At 38.9% G+C, this 17,321-nt stretch overlaps 1 protein-coding gene and 1 non-coding gene across 5 annotated transcripts in view; both read left to right on the top strand.

Annotated features, from left to right (window-relative positions):
* The window catches only part of SPIDR (scaffold protein involved in DNA repair), a 198,681-nt gene that overhangs the window by 32,749 nt on the left and 148,611 nt on the right, over positions 1-17,321 (top strand). The window lies entirely within an intron of this gene.
* Positions 8,097-8,169, top strand: TRNAN-AUU (transfer RNA asparagine (anticodon AUU)). Its single transcript has one exon. It is a non-coding gene; the product is annotated as a tRNA-Asn (tRNA).

Here is a 17,321-nt window from a genome sequence, read left to right as displayed (position 1 = left end):
ATGAAATGGCACATAGTGTGTGAAAGCGGCAGTGGCTGTGCTAGATTAATCACTTCCCTTTCCTACAGGATTTCGTGTTTTGCTCTATTAGCGCTGTAACTTTGGACCGCTCTTAAAAATGCGTTAAGGAAAGAAATCTCTTGTTCAGGGTGAGCTTTCGTTGTAAAAGATCATCCCAAGTCATGGTGTTGAAAAATCCAACCAGTTTTCTTGGTCTCTTTATTCCAGTTTCCCTTTCAGGGGACTGTGTTGTTGCTACTTTGCATAGCAGCATACTTTTCCTTCCTGTAACCCTACCAGAAATCACACTAGATCCCCTCCCCTTCACTTCCAGTAACTGCTCTGTGAGCAATAATTTTGGAACTACTGGCAAAATAAAAGTCTTTGACAAGCTTCTAAAATCCTTACAACTGGAAAGCAGTTGTAACACCAAAGACATCACTAAGTGGTCTCTAAGACAGCTGCTGATATTTTAGTATTTGATGAGAAACCCATTCTTCCTGTTTGCTTCTTGGATATATATTTTTAATTAAGAATGACATGTCTGGGAAAACTTGGTGTTTCCAGAGAGAGTTGATTGGTTTTCAAGGGAATGGAGAAGTGAACTTGCAGGGCATGATTTAGATCTGTTTTCGCCATCTCTCATTTGGACATATTAACTATTTTATTTTTATTTTTTACAGCTGTGCACCAAGTTTCTACGTCTTGGCTCTCTTGATATTTGGCTTTTAAGGGAGAGAAACGTAGTAGTGTCAGGTTCCCATGATTCAACACCCACTCCTGAGTTACCTGTTGCTGCTTGCTGGCTTATCTTCTCTGTGTGGGAGAGTGGAGGATGATCAGATTTGTGTTCATCACTAGGTGTCACTCACTTGCAATTACTTAAAGTAAGTTTCAGGGCAAAATTAAAAGAAACAAGAAACTCTCTTGCTTCCTACCTCACCCAGTTTGGGTGTGTGTTGGGGAAGAAAATGGTGTGAAATCTGGAAAAGAATATTTTCTCATCCTTCTTTCCCATAGAACTATTGTATGTGTTGTTCTGTAATTTTATTGCTTTATGTGTATTACTGTGTTTTTTGTCTTGTATAGTTCTGTTGATGCAAGATACAAAAGATTTTCAAGTATTATGTTTTCTTCTCTCTTATGAAGTGTGTGAAAACTTAAAGAATAGCCGATAGCATGTAAAAGGTAGGGAAATCTAGCTCAAAGGAGATGCAGTGATGGAACTAGAGGATCACTGGAGAGAATGCTTGGGAAAAAAATGAGATGACAGGACTCATAAAATTGTTATTGGGACTTGACCACTGAGCTATGTTGGGCAAAGGATGGTGATTAAAAACTGTGCACATATAAAGATGATTTATATTTGTGTTATTTAATGAATTATGTGGAATGTGGTGCCTCAGCTGGGTCCTGGTCAGCCTTCTCTGTCATCAAATGATTAGTGTGGGGAATGTATGTTAAGTTGTTGAACTACAGAATACTTCAAAATTCTAACACCAATGCTGAAGAAATAAAAGGGGAGAAGGAGGAAGGTTAAACAGTAAAACTCAATATATTTGTTCAGAGTACACCAAATGCTCTAAGTATTTTATAAGTATATATATATAAGTATTTTATTCCAGAAGGAGAGTTTTCAGAGAGTATGCAAGTATCCATGCAGTTAGCTGGAAACTTTACTGGCAAGGATTACACTTTCTCCTGTATCTCCCACCCTTCGCCTTTGGTTTTTCCCCAGAAATGAGATGTGTTTTATCCAACCTGATCCTGTTGTTTGGCTAGGGGCCTGCTCTACTGTGGATCAGGATGTTGTGTAGACCCTGTCTTCCTTCCTTTGGGTTCAAGTGAACTAGGTCTGGGTTTTGTCTGAGTTTGTCTCCTTGAGAAACTGAATCTCATGGAGGGTCTCCAGGCAGTGGTCTCTGGGGAAGGTTCTCTAAATATCTCCAGGGGTGTCAAATGTGAACTTTGAGTGTCAGCGAAAAAATGGTGAAAAAAAAAGCTTGTCTATTGTGCATTTCATTTTCACCTTCTCTCCTGTGTAACCAGAAGCACTAGTTTAAAAGAATTACAGAAATCACCTTCCCTCACCTTTTCTTACACTTGAATAGTAGAAGCTATTTGAGATCACCTACTGCTCTGTGAAAGGTGACCTAAGCCAAGGAAACCCCTTCTGGACAAAAGTTGTTATTCCTGAAGACCTGGAGTGATGGTTTACTGTAGGTGGTAATAATGGAACAAATGTGTTACAGGGTTGAAAACACAGTGAGAAGAGAAGGAAAATATTTCTGTTTTGTTTGTGCTGAATAAGATTCCTAGGAATAGTCTGCCCCTCTCTGCAGCATATATGTGGATATCCATAGATGTTACGTGCTAACCATATAAACAAGTAAATCTTTTAAGCTCTGTGTCAGACTCTGTGTTTGCAATGTCTTTGCTCATATTTAGGCCTAAAACCAGCATGAATTTCTTATGACAGCTGAGAAGAAAACACGCAGCCTCCACTGATACCTGCACAGATATGACAGAACTCTTAATCATAAGATTTAGTTTCCCTTTGCGAAGATTATAGGTTAAGAGATTCATCTCCATGTTCTATCTTGGATTACTAAGTGTTTGTGGCTGTGTGTCACTGTATTTATCTAGTCCACATGCTGTATTTGAATTTAACTGAGAGTGTGTTTGAATGGATAAAGTAGCATAATTTCCTTCCCTTCCCCTGAAGGAGAGGTGGGTTTCTTTTAAAGTATGGCAGCTATTATGACTAACTATATAATTACACCTTTAATCAGGCTAAACTATTTTAGATGCACAGTAGCCCCATTTGGCCCCTCAGTGCTGAACTGAAAACCCTCTAAAGATGCATAGTATGGCCTGTAGTCATCATCGTCACCTTTAATCACTCAGCATATTAAAGCCACTGTGCAGGAGTGTACATGGCTGTGTGATTTACTTTTGGGGGCGGTGGTGCGGACAGCAAAGAGAGACATGTTACTGTAAATTCCTTTTTCTGCCTCTAACTCTGCGAGTACTCTATTGCGTGTCTCTTCTTACTTTGCCAACGTTCAATAGATTTCTTGTACTGTTGTATTGTGTTTGAAGGTGATTGTGGCTCTGAAGATGTGGGGAGGAGTTTTTAGTCTACTGAAGCTACTGAAGCTACTGAAGGGTGTGGAAAGCAACTTGTTCAATGCACGGTTCGGAGGCATGGCCTCCAGAAAGCCTCTCTTCCTCTGAACAATGAGCTAGGTGTACTTGTCCTCACAGCTCTTCAAAGACACAGCTTGGCTGCTGGCTATCCCACTTCATGCAAGCTAAATGCAGCTCTCTTAACTTCCAGCGTATTGGGATTCACCCTTAAAATAAGAAAAATGTACTGCTACAACTAACATCTCAGTGTTTTAGTTCACACCCTCCACCCCTAGTGTTAGTTCTACAACTTTAATAAAGCCTAGGAAGGCTGTTTCTTGGAGACCTTAATTATACTAGCAACTACTTTTAAAAGAAATCTTATACTCTAATTGAAATACAGTTGCTTCCAGTATTTATTTTCTTCTATTTGATATTTTGCCTGGTACATTTATTTTATCTGTGTGTGTGTGTAAAGAGGAAGAATAGAGGAGGAAAGGAAAGGATAGATGCCACATAGAAGAAGAGACAACACCAGAATGGCAGTTCTGTCAAATAGAGCCAGATGCATGGGGTGCACAAGGTGGCACGGATGGTTTATTTTTGTTGTCATCTCTGAAACCAACATAAACTAGTTTTGGGCTAAAATGTTAAATATTGTTGGGAAAAGGCTTGAAAATGGCTGAGAATACTATTTGAGAAGGTTGAAAAGAGCTTGGGCTTGTGCTGTAGCAATTGATCTCACACAGAAAGGCCCAGAGTTCAGAAATGAGCAAGTTTGTGGCTCCAAGACACACACGTGCATCTGGCAGAGTTCTCAGGATTAATTATACATGGTCTATTTTACTCTACCACGAGTGAAAAATTCTGAGCATCATGTTTGCAAAACAGGTCATGACAGGGCTATAGTTTGTTGCTTGTTACTGTGTATTTTCTCACAAGTTGCTGGGTATACACGAACATTGCATAGGGATGTTGGAAAAGGAAAAGCACTAAGATAAGGGCGGAAAATTAAAGCAAACGTAAGAAATGGAAAAGCCTTTGTAAAAATATGCAGACAACTGCATTCAGCACAACTGTTGATGGCCTGGCCTTGAGCTCAGTTGGTGGAGCTGCTGCTGTCTGACTGCCAAGATAATGTGCGTGATGTAATCATGCCAAGCCCATACTATGGTATTACAGCAAAACTGTGTCTGTGAACTGGGCACATTCCCGGTTACATTCAGGTACAGTAACAAGGTAACTGGAAAGGTTTTGCCAATACTCTCTCCATATATAGTTAAAGCTTGAAGTGGATGTTTTTGCGGCAGAAAAGGCAAAGCAAGTGTCTTTTGCTGGCCAGGTAGAGAACGTAGTCTTTGCTCAGTACCATTTTTTTCTAACTTTTATTAAATGACCCTACAAGCATGCCTCTCTTCCCCAGCTGAGAGGAACACTGTAAGCTGCAGAGGAATGATGTAAAGTGGCTATATAGGATAGACCAAAGACCCATCTAACCCACTGCCCTTTCTATGCCTATGGTCAGATGCCCACGATGTGAGCACTGGTTAAGCTAAATGGATTAACTGGCCAAATAAGAATACCAGTTGCTTTGTTGCTGGCTGAATATGAAATAATCCCTAATCTTCAGGGAAGACTAGATATTTGAATGCTAGAAAGTTGTGAGTGATAGGGAAAACTTCAACAAAATATAGCAAGTGTTCTGGTTTTAAATACATTTGTTACACATTGGAGGTTCGCAGTATATATGTCTGTGTATTATTAACCAGTCTTAAGTGTCTGCATCTAACCTATCCAATGGGTGGATAAAGAGGTCTGAATTTGACATCACAGATACCTGACTGCAAGAATATCTCTTAAGTCCTTTTGGAAATATGTGCTATTTGAGAGAATTTCTTGTTTTTGTTATTAATTTTGTTGTTCCTTCATTGTCTTTTATTTGTTTGTTTGTTTTTTAAATTGGAGACATATTCTGAAGACACTTATATAGTCCTAAACTGAGCTTGTTTATGTGGTTGCATGCAGTTTCTTCACGCAACCTTCACAAGCCCTTCCTGCTTGCCAAAGTTTTTGGAACAGTTAGTTAATTCTAACTCTCCATCTTCCTCTTTGACTGAAATTTGCAATTTCCTTTCGAGAAACAACTTCCTATTGAGTACTAACTTATCTGACCACTTTGATGTATTTGAAATATATTTTTTGAAGTCCTGAAGGCATTGCAAAATCCAGTGTTTTCACAGCTTGAATTTCTGCACTGCCTGAATTGAGGAAGTATAGAAGTGGATAGGAACCCATCTAACAAATGAAAGTTCAAATAGATTGTGCTTGTTCATGCAGTGTTATTGTAAAATTCCAAACGGTGGTAAATTGAAACCTGGTTAGGCAGCTAAAGAGGACTGAATTGTCACGTATTTGCTGTGATCGGCATTGGCTTCAGGAGATCTACCTTTTGGGAGTTGTGTGGCTTTCCAAAAAAAGCTGCAGCATATTTGGAAGCGGATGCAGAAATGGGCTGATTTCTGCGGTACAGCTGATCATCATGCCAGAGCTACAGGAATCTAAGTTCTGGCCTGCAAAATAGCCATTAAACTTAGATTTAGATGCCTGTGTTTTGTATACAATGAACAGATGAGCTTAAGTGCTAAATACCAGGATTCCCAGCTACTGTCTTTCTGACCAAGGAACACTTAAGCTCCCTGGTGTTCCTGTGTTTTATCTAATGCCTGTTTGATGTGGAGCAGGGACTGAAGCTCTTCAAGACCCTTTGAATCTTGAGAGGTTTTTTTCTGCAGTGGCCCAGCCTTCAAGGGAGAGATAGAAATTATCTCCTCCTTGCTTTGTTTGGTGGGTTGAGAGCTTTCCTGAGAGGAAGGAATTTAAATTCTCTTAATCTAGAGATTGTCTTGATAGAATTTGGGTTTCTCACTGCTTAGGCTGAAACGTCTGGAGTGTTACAGAGGAGTCGTGTTTACGGTTGTGGATGTGCTCTCCAATTCAAGCAATAGAGCGTGCTGTGAGTGAAAATCTCTGCAGAGCATAAACCCACACCTACTGAATCAAACCCCTAAACAGGCTTAGGTACAGAAGTACCAACTTTGTACTCACAGGCTTAAATGTGACATAAACCACAAGTCTGCAGAGCTGCATTGCATCTGGGTATGTCCAAAAGGACCAACCTCTTCGACTTTGATGTCTAAATGCTGTCACAATGCCTCTTGGAGCCCGAGTCTTAGCTTTTATAGCTGAAGATAACCTTATGTATTTGCATGCATAGAACACTTTTATCATCTTTTTTTCCTATTGCAATCTCCCTGAAGTTATCAGAGTGATCAATAGTCTGCTGTTTTGAAGAGTTAAACATTTAAGTGAGGACTTTCAGAAGTCTTTTAAACTTGAACATCTGCTTACACTAAATTCAAATGTAGATGCTTTGCAGTTCTGCTTCCCTCACCCCTGCATGCTAAGACTTAGTGGTTCTCTGTTCTTACATGGGAGTTGGTGTCTAGCACCTGTGTAAGATAAATTTGAGAACCCAGTTGAGAGCTGAGAGTCAGTTGTGTGTCCCCAAACCACAGGAGCTGATGTTAGATCCAGTCTTAAACGTCAGGCTTCCTGACTCAGTCCTGCGCTTACACCACTAGATGATGACATTTTGTTGTGAAGGTTCACCCATTCAGGCTGTACTTTACAAACATCATCTGCTTTTTAAAGTAGATCCTTGGATTCTTATTACAGCTATCATTTCCTCTTCTGTATCTGAAATAGGGAATTCCCCAGATTTCTCCCAAGAGCTTTGTTTTTTTGGTTTTTTTTTGTTTTGTTTTGTTTTGGTTTTTTTGGGGTTCTTTTGTGTGGTTTTTTTTTTGTTTGTTTGTTTTGTTTGTTGGTTGTTTTTTTTTTTTTTTTTTTTGTAAGTTCTGGTTTATACTCTCTCCCTAGAAATCTTCTGGTTTAATTTTATTTTATCAGTCACAAGCAAAATCTTATTGTAGTGGTATAGAAAATAACATTCCTCTGCTTGCCACCAAAGTGGTTTTGCATGTTTTCTCCAGAGAGAGGCCACATTTCTGCACCCCTTCTTTGCAGTCTTGACCATGATATGTGGTAGCAGTATAATATCTAGAAAACCCATTAACATAAATCCAGTAGTGTTGCTTTCATAGCAAACTTCATTTACATGCTTTCTGGATCCTCTCCCTACATGGTGCTTTTTAAGTGGCTGTCAAATGAAATAGAGGGGCTTTTCTGATGTGTGTCTGTGTTTTCTGGAACACTATACTTGCTCAGTATACTCACATACGTATGTGAAAAAGGTGTTGTTTTAATGTTGTCAAAGTCTAGTTTATCAGTATAGTGTTGTTGAAACTACAGAACCAATGGTGATATTGACCTTAAGTTTTGAGATTTTGAGTATAAGAACGCATTGCTGTGTTTGTTCCCTATTTTTGTGCAATATGTTTCTGTAATCCTTCAGATGTAAAGTTAACTGCTGTGAAAGTCCTGCATTTAAGCCCTTGGTATCCTTTTATGTATTTGAAACCAACTTCTAGAGTGTGTATGTGCATGTAGTGGGTTGTGGAGTGATGTGAAGTTCGGTTTTGGGGCAAGGAGGAGTTGGTGTGTAGGTGCATACATCTGCTTTCTACATACAGTCGTGTTCCTTTTCTGTTTAGTAAAATTTATCTTGCATTATTATAGTCTTAGATAGAAGAAGTTAGTGAACATAACTGAAGTTTCTATTCTGCAAAAAGTAGAATTAAGGAATCCCTTTGTAGGCAGACTACTCATAGTTTAGCAGAACAAGCTAACAAGTTAACATCACGTGTGTAGAAGTACACAAAGAAAATCCTAAAACTGGGGAGAAAAGTATGTGACATTTCCTAAATGAAAAATGACAGGTTTATTTAAATCTAAACAAATAAATATAAATGCTTGTGCTTAGAGGGGTGTGTATGTGTCAGTGTGGAGCCCCTGGTGGTCCAGTGGTAAGGGCGCCGCGCTATTACCGCGGAGACCCGGGTTCGATTCCCGGTCAGGGCCACTCCCGGGCAGGTGGGGCTCGTTAACCCTTAAAGGCAACCCACCTACGTCCTAAGGACCTCGCTGCCACCGTCCAAGCTCGCTTGGCCCCGGCAGATGAACCTTAGGATTAAAGGGTGGGCTCAGTTCCGCGCACACTGTGTCTCACCTAAAAAATCCAATGCGCAGGCTGGAAGGTGGAAAGACCTTCCCCGGATCTTCGCTCGCGAAGACTGGCCATTATTATTATGTGTCAGTGTGGTTTTTCACTGAGGTGCTGGAGTGTAGGTGACTTGTTAAAATTAATTTTCGGTTTCTTGAGTGCTTTTTCCCTAAGAAGTGGTTGTCTCATTAGGTAGTAATGTAATTGTACACTTTTACTGAAGAGAAAAAAGTAAAATCACTTGTTTGATGGTATTGTTGGAAATTGACACAAATGGTCAACTTTTGATCTAGAAACTCAATTCCCCCTCCCTCCTAAGTGATTAGTACATAACAAAATCCAGTTGCTTTTGGCAATTTGGGAGGAAAATGCATTTAACATGTCTAAGATTTCCAAGTGTATATTTGGCTGTAGCAGATGTCAATAAACATGTCAAAAGGATTTTTATCCTGAAGTCTTGGTATGTTTTAAGGTTATATTAATGCTCTGCATTTCAGTAGCTGCCATAGAAAACTTTTAAGTCAGCATTTTGGATTTTAACCCAGGGCTTAAATGATGCACTTGTGATTGTGTTTTTGCATTATTTTGACATAAGAGCTTAAAACTGAAAAATTATCTTTTCTATAAGAATATTCAAATGCTTGTCTGAATCCTGAAAACATATTTCCCCTTATACCTAGATTAAATCATCTCACACCATGACATGACAGAGCTGTGTTTGTTCTTATTCTGAATTTTCTTAACTGACTGAACTTTTTGCTTTATTTTAATAACATTTATAATTAGCGTGTAGTTTGCTTTTAATGAATTGATAACTCTAGAACAAAACACGGTACCATTCTTTCTGCTGTTGTCTCAAAACTTGCTTTAACTGGCATGTTTGAGAAGAGTTGATAACTGTGTAGTTACTGTCCTATGAACTGAAAGGAAAATGAGTTGGAGTTTAAACCATTAAAACAGCAATATAGATAAACTTATTGGGCTTTTGGCAAGTAGAAAGCAAGATCTTGTGCCACTGCAGTTTTACCCTCTATTGTACCCTGAAAAATGACCCTAGAAGCATATGAAATTTTTTTGATTTTAAAAGACTGATTTGTGGTTTTTTTATCATTTATATTTAAACCAACTCTGCTGCAATGTCTTGCCTGTTTTTCTGACCAAAATGATAGTATCGTTGCTGTGAGCTGGGGAATGCAGATCATCCAGGCAGCAGTTTAGGTTAATATATGCTCAAGTTTCTCTTTGGTGATTCAGAGTGGGATACAATATGATGCAGGGGTTTTGGTAGTTATCAGAGACCCTGGTGACTGGTTGTTGCTACCTGAAGTAATGCAACTGCATGCTACGTTACTCTCTAAGCACTAAGAAAAAAAAGGTCTGATTAAAATAGTTGCCAGTGAGATGAGCACAAAATTGATAGCGTGGATGCCACCATTTGCACTTCTGCATTTAGACAACAAAGCTGCCTCTGCCAGACAATTCCTAAAAATGGCGCAGCCGAAAGTGCAGAACTCCCTGAGCACTTCCTTCAAAGCTGCTGTTACTGTCCTTCTCCTTTCTCATCTTGGCTTTTTCCTCTCCCCGCACCCCAAATTCTCAGCGCTGATCACAGCTCCCAGAACGAGACCTTAGGCTTGCTGGTGTTTGAGAGTTAGCTGCTGTTTAATAAAAAGTATTTTTCTTCCTTATAGAACAAACTTTGGGCCCGGATTTGTGGTCCCAAACATTTCAGGAAATTGCAAGTTGCATGGTATTTTTAGTTGCTTCTTACATAACATGCCAGTTTTTGATCAGAATGCTAATAGGTCCCTTACAAGTTCAAGAGAAAAAGATTTGCAAGACCTTTTAAAAATCTTGCTAGCTGCAGAGTAGTTTAGTGTGAAGGACAAATATCACATAAACGTTTTTACTTTGGGAAGAGGAAAATAAGCAGAGAATGTTTAATTGTATCTCGAAGGAAATATATCTAAATGCTCTTCTGAGAAGTTGAATTAACTTCTATGATTTTAGCATTGTCTTGTCAGCTTTGAGCTTCTCTTACATTTAAAAAGAAAAGGGGGGGACGCTCACCCCATACACCAATTTTGCAGAGGTTGCATTTTCCATGTGTAAATTCACATTGATGTGTGCTAACAGAATAAAAAATGACACTTTAACATTATTTCCCCACCACCACCTTCCTGAAGTAAAGCAAGCACTGTTTTAAGAATGGAAGTGAAATTGAGCCATCACAATATCTCAATCTGGTTTGAGATAGTGGAGGCATGAAGCCAAAAGATATTGGTGACTGCTGTGGAAACCAGTCAACTATTGCTTTTTCAAGTGTGTTAAAGTATGCAGACATGCACTGAGGCTCTCTTTTTCTCCTCATCTGTATCTGAGAAGAATTATTTTAATTCTTCTTAATCTTTCTGCTTTATGCGAGCATTATAATCCTTATAAGGAGTTGCTTAGTACAAATTACTGATGTTTGTATTTCAGGGCTCCTTTCTTTGCAAGTTCCCCATGTCAGTTGCTAGCCAGTTCTTAGAAACTTAAAGTCCATTGAGTTTAGTTGTGTAAGGATTGTATTTGATGACTGCCTTACTGGGACATTTCAAGTGTGTTTTCCTGATAGGTTTATGTGGTACCCTTATTTACTGATAAAAGTTTTAAATGTCTGCGACTGTCTCCATGTGTCCTGTAACGTATGTTATACATAAACATAAAATGGGTGTTGGCAGCAACATTACAATTTTCAATTACAGTGCTGTACCCAATCGATCGTTACTTTATTTTCCTTCTGTTCCTCCAAAGTTTAGTCATGTGATCTGTAAGAAAATCTGTAAACTTAATGTTGGGCTTCTTTTTCTTTGTTCTTTATCCAAACAGAATTAACTTTAGCCGAGTAAATTTCATGTATTTTTTTAAAGTAGTTTTCTTGCTTGCTGTTCTTTGGCTTACTTGGAAAATCAACTAAATGTGTCTTCTGTTTCTTTAGTCTGCATATAGGTGCTCTCATCAATATTAGAAGTCAGTTTGGGTGAAATTGGTGTTTTTGTGTGCATGCACATGCTGTCATCACTAACACAGTATTTCAGACACGATAAGACATTTCCTGCCCTGAAATGTTTGCTGTTTAAAATAGTTTTAACAGTGCAAAACCACGAAACAATGATCTAGAAAAGGTAGGCTGGGGAAGGACTTCTGGAGAGGATGGAAGGGGTTGGAAGAAGTGAGAAATAAAGAGGAGGGAAGAAATGAAGTGACTATTTTAGGCTTTGGGGGCAGTTCCGCTGGAGCTGTGAAGCAACAAATGGGGCAAAGGGGAGCACAGTCAAGTGAGAAGAATGTGGAGTGAGTGGGAGTAGAAAAAAATGAATGTAATGTGCTGGGCTGCCCAGCAGCCTGGTGTCTCCTTAAGCTGCCTGTGCTGTGGCTGTGAACGCTGGCACTGCTGGAGCTGGAATTGCAGAATCTCAATTTCAAGACGTTTCTTTATACCCCTGTGGAAATTATTAACAAAAAAAATTTCCACTAAGTGCTGAACATTATTGCAGAAATTATGCCAGTACTGCATTTGTGTGTTATACAACACTATGCCACTTGTGTTTCCATTCTCTCTCACTTTCTTTTTTTCTTTTTTCCTTTTATGATAAGTGCTTTTCTAAGGGATTTCACAGGAAACTGCAGCAGATCAACCAAAGATGAGAAGTCGGTGTGTATAATTTGTGCTTCAGTGAATATCTTTGTGCAATCTCATTTAGTTGATTATTCTGGAATTGCTTCCTTTAATCTCAAAAATAACATGCTTGCAGTTATCATCTACTTTTTGAAAGAGAATACATAATATGAAAGATGTTTTAAAGTTCTTGACTCTTCCCTGATCTGCCTATACAGTGATATTATCATGAGAGGTGTTTTCATTTTTAGAAAGAACTTGTTAAAAAAATTGCAGGATTGTTATTCTTAACTGTATTGACTAAATATAAAAGAGATAAGCAATTTTATAAGAAAAGATTTAATTTATTTAGATCAAATGATCTATTTGGAAAAAAAACCCAAACCTTTTATAAGACATATAGAAGGGCTTAGTGCTGAAAGTTTGTCTGTTAAAAGATATTGCCTCCCATTGCAAGTTAAAACAAAAGAGTTACTTGAAGATGGAAATGTATTTCCTCCTTTAACAGTTCCTACTGAGTCGTGCAGGTGCTCTAGTATTAGTTCATAAGTCTAGGTCCTTTAGTATTTAGTGCATAAATAATAATTTGGCTTTTAATCGTGCCTTTCAGTTGAGTCCTCTTGTTACATACAGGCTTTATCCTGGATGATTACCATAGCATCACCTAAACCAGAGACAATAAAACTGAGGTTTCATGGCCTGGATCCACTAGCTTTAATAAATGAAACTAAGTGAATAAGTATAAACAAAGAATGTGAAAGTAGGTTATCAAACCATGCGATAACATCTGTTCCTTGGAAACATGAAAGTAACTATTTCTGTGTCAAGAACGAAACCCTGTTTAAGTGGTATTATAACCTGACTGCAATTTTCTTGTGTACCCAAACTTCACTGTATAATGTTGAGGCTTCTGTGCAAAATGATGTAATTATCTGCATGCCCTATCAGAGACAGGTATTTATATTTGAAAACCTGTGTCTCTGTCATCTGGAGGATCCTTATCAAGATGAGAGCTCAACTGCGTGGGATAATATGCAGTTGCATGAGAGGAGACCTGGTTCTGTCCCTGAATAGTTTGCAAGATGCAACACGTGAAGTGGCGTCTCCCCCTTCCCCTCTTTCTTTTTAAGGAGGGAATGGAGAGCAAGGGTTATGGCAATTCACTTGAACATAATGTTGGCTAACAGCGTGCATAAATTGGTCCAAATTGTCTTTAACTCCCAAAGAAAATGAAGATGTTCTTGTATGATAGAAAAAAACCATCAGACAAAGCAGAAAAAGCACTTTTAGTGTTAACATTTTTCAGCATTATTTGGTCTATTAGAAGTTGACTGTTACTCTGATCACTAATGAAGAGATGGTGATAATGAGATCAATCTATCACTTCCTAATATTATCTCATTTCTTAATGCTAAAGCTCAATAAACTACTAAAATGTTTCTTTAAAGAGGTGCAGATGCAGCACAAATGCTACAGATGTCAAGATTGCCGCAAGGTTTTCCTTATACTCCATACTGTAAAATCAGTGTCACTTAACTGATGTTGGGTGAACTCCTCCTTTGTGCCTATTTTGCACCTTAAGAGTTCATTGTCCCCTATAATTCCTTCCTGCCCTTGTGCCCAGCAGACAGCTGCTTTGTTGAGTCTTACCTTCGGAATCACTATTTAAATTCTGCATCTACAGAGTATGCTTAGAAATAAACAGTGCTCCTTGCTTTATGGACTTATTTTTTATAAAAAGGTGCTTGGGCTGAGAAGAGAGCCTCACCTGTTTCGGTCGGCTGATCCATGCCTCAGAACAACCTGTTCTGGGAGAGGCAGGCTGGAACAGCTTGTGGATCTATCTCCAGAGGTATAGCCTGCTTAACCTGTTTGTCTTGTGAAAGCTGAGGTTTCTGCTCGGGATTAGAAGTTACGGCTTTGATTTCATCTTTCTTACCACTTGTGTGTTCTTTACCTGGCTTACAAAAAAAAAAAAAAAAGTCAGTAAATACCATCTTTTCATTAGGTCTATAAAAAGTCTGTTTTGTTGTAATTTCAGTCACTCTTCTCCCAAAGCTTTTTCTCTCAAAGATCAGATTTTCATGTTGATTTTTGTGTGTATGTGCAAAATCTTATTTTAATATTATTTTTTTCTGTTCTTGTTTTCTCCAACGATTAGTGCTGCATGCAGGATACTGCCTACCAGTAGTGTATATGTGATTTTGTGTGAGGGCTCAAACCACAAAAAAACATACACCTCTACCTTTACAAAAAAGAATGCACAGCCAAACATACTGCATGTAATCCTAATCGTCACCTCATTTTCCACTTCAAGGCAGTATGATCTAAACAAGATATTGGAGCTGATAAATGATGATACAAGTTATTTATTTTGTTAATCATTATTTCATGTGTGATATAAACCACCATTTTGTGGGCTTGTGTACTGTGCTTCAACTTCCTCACTCTTTGAAGTGGAAGAGGGAGTTTTCCTGTCCCTGTCACCCTACACACCTTTTCTTGGTTTCAGAACTGGGGCAGGAAGCCCAGTGCCAGATAACTGGCTGTTGGATTTCACAGCAGCCATATCATTCCATTATTTTCTGCAGAATTCTGTGAAAGCCCTTTCAACTCCCTCCCTCAGTCCATGAAAGCATCTCTGTCCCATCTGCTTTTCTTTTGATAACAGCTATTGATATTTTTCCTTTGGATTGAATCCTACTTCTGGGATAACCTTTTAAGACGGTAGCTAATGCAGCTGTATTTTTTGACAGAGCTTGCAGAATAAATGGGATCAAGCATGGGTAAGGCTTCCCCAGGAGCTCTTCAAAGGGAAGCCCAGCAATGTAAGCAGTGGTGCTTAAGGCTTAGTAGCTGGCCTGCTTCCTCCCGAGATAATCATGAATCAATTTCCTTTACGATAGGAAGCTTTGGGCTGCTGGATGCAATGAATCCTTTTTGATTAGTCATAGAAGAGAAACCCTAACCACTTGTTTAAAGGTCTCAAAACACCATTAAGAGGAGATGAGGGTGCAGTCTGTGACCAAATTCTGCTTTGAATAATTACAGTGTTGCTGCCTACACTTCTCCTCCATATTCCAGCATTCTTCTTTGCTACTTGGCATAAATGATTTTGTGTGCTAATAACTACTGCATTCCAGCCCAGGGGTGGTGGCAGCTGGGAGACAGAAAGAATTAATTCCCATGTCTGTGTGCAGGGAGATGATGCTGAAGTTTAGCGGTGGCCAAGCAGGGAGAAAGAAGCAAACCTTTTGTCAGCTCAGTGGTAGTTGCTCTTGAAGAGTCCCAGGAAAGTGCTTGAGGTGGCCGTTCCAGTGCTCTTGAATAGCACATGGCTCTGTGTCCTGTAATGGCAACCACAAAATGTTAATGTGTGTGTGTAGCACTATTTCCTAGTGCACTGAATCAACACCACTGATAAATATTTAGGACAGATCAGATGGTCTGGTGTGCTAAGGAGGAATCCTGTACTTGGCTAAACAACCAGGCATTATCTGAGATCCTTTTTAAATATATGCTGTCTCTGTAATAACACTGGGTGGTTGTTCCAGATACAAAATTTCAGTTAATCTGCTGTGTCAGTTTGGGCTTGCAAGTCCAAAAATATCTTACTAGTGATTTATGTCTTTCATTGTTGTTCGTTTTTGTCATACGATTATCTCTGCCCACGCACTGCTACCTAATCTTGCACGTTTTGCGTGCTGTTCCTGTGGTTATTCCGTGAGAAGAAAGCTTGGTGTCACCCACAGAGCGGCACACGCCTAGCTCTGCACTTCAACATGAAGTTTCTTGTATGAGGGAATATCTGAATTTCATCTCTCTAGAGTGAAAGTAGCTAGCTTACCAAGAACCAAATTATTTCTCAAGATACTAGGAAAATATTTGGCATAGACTTCAGTGCTCCAGTTAAAGCTTCAGAAAACACAAAGCTTTGAAGAGAACTACAAGCTTTAAATCCTTTATATCTTTAGTTATCTTTATAGAGCTGAATAATATCCTGTACTATCTGTGCACACAATGCTTGAATTAATTTTATGTTAATTAATTAAGGGGAAACTTCATTTCTTTTACCTTTACCCTACTCCCTATAATCCTGCAAGCCAGCTTCTGGTGGAGTTAGCTTCGAGCATTCATTTGCATAGGCTAGGCCTTTGACACACTGCGCTTGTGATTTATGCTCGTGAATATTCATTGTAGCAAATCCAGTGGCTTTTCTGCTCACTTTGTCTTTTGGAGACTTCCATGCAAGATACCAAATCTCCTTGCAAGCTGTAACCAGCTCCCTGGGGTAGAAGTTTGCTGCATTTGAATCCCATCGCATGCAGGAGACAGCAAAGAGTACCTGGAGTGCAAATGCAGCGTTGCTTATTGTAAGGGAAGGCTTTATAAAAGGAGAGGCAATAGGATAGTTGTCTGAATTCGCTCTCTCTGTGTGTTAATATCAGTCAGCTTTCACCCACCTTGAGACCAGTCATGAGAGGGCAGTTAAGGGAAATGCAAATTAATTCTGAATTTTCTCACGAAAAAGGCAGTCCACGAGAAAACCGCCAGGAGGTAATGGAAAGAAATTCCAGTCAGAAGCAAAGATACGTGAGCGAACAAGTAGAAAAGGAGATGCCACAAAATTAGTTTGTCTTTGTATGTACAGTGATCACAGTCTGAAACTCTGAAATACTATTTCTATTTCTGGTGCTCTAAGGGTGCTCTAAGAAACCTTCCTAGTTCTTCTACCATTTGAGCTACACTGTAGCAAGATAATAGGAGGGAATAAATTTATTATTTTTAGGGAAGGAAATGACAAAGTGACCTCCATCTGCAAAAAGTTGTATCATCACCTATATAGAATTTGATATCCATTTTTTTGTCTCTTAGAGGAGATTCAGACATACTGAAGCATCTTTGCTGAAGCATCTTTGTTTCAGCTGATGAACTTGTCTGAATATCTGTGAGCTTTTATCGAGCATCTTATCTACGAAGTGTCTTCATATCGACTGGAAAGATTTACAACATTTTCTGAATGTACAGTGGCTGAACTAATGAAAGTGTTAATACAAATGTAGGGTGCATATAGTGACATTTTTCTGCAGAAAAGTTTCACTGAGTGACGTATCTTGAAAGGAGAACCAAGGGGGGTGAGAAACTTGTAACTTCTCATCACCTTGCCTCTAATTAGCAATCACTGTATGAGAGCCTTTTTAAAAAAAAAATTACAGATTTATTATGTATTTTAACAGGATTGATTTTTGTACAGAAAGTTTTGTACAGTTCTGCTTTCTGTGCTGAAGCTGGAAACTTCAAATGGAAACAGAACACTTCTTGTATTAGCTTAATGTGCTATTTTATTGA

This window comes from Myiozetetes cayanensis, unplaced genomic scaffold (assembly GCF_022539395.1).
Source record: "Myiozetetes cayanensis isolate MyiCay16 unplaced genomic scaffold, myiCay2020 scf1, whole genome shotgun sequence".
Classification (NCBI taxonomy): Eukaryota; Metazoa; Chordata; class Aves; order Passeriformes; family Tyrannidae; genus Myiozetetes; species Myiozetetes cayanensis.
The sequence above is the reverse complement of the archived record's forward strand: the minus strand, read 5'-3'. Positions and strand labels throughout refer to the sequence as shown.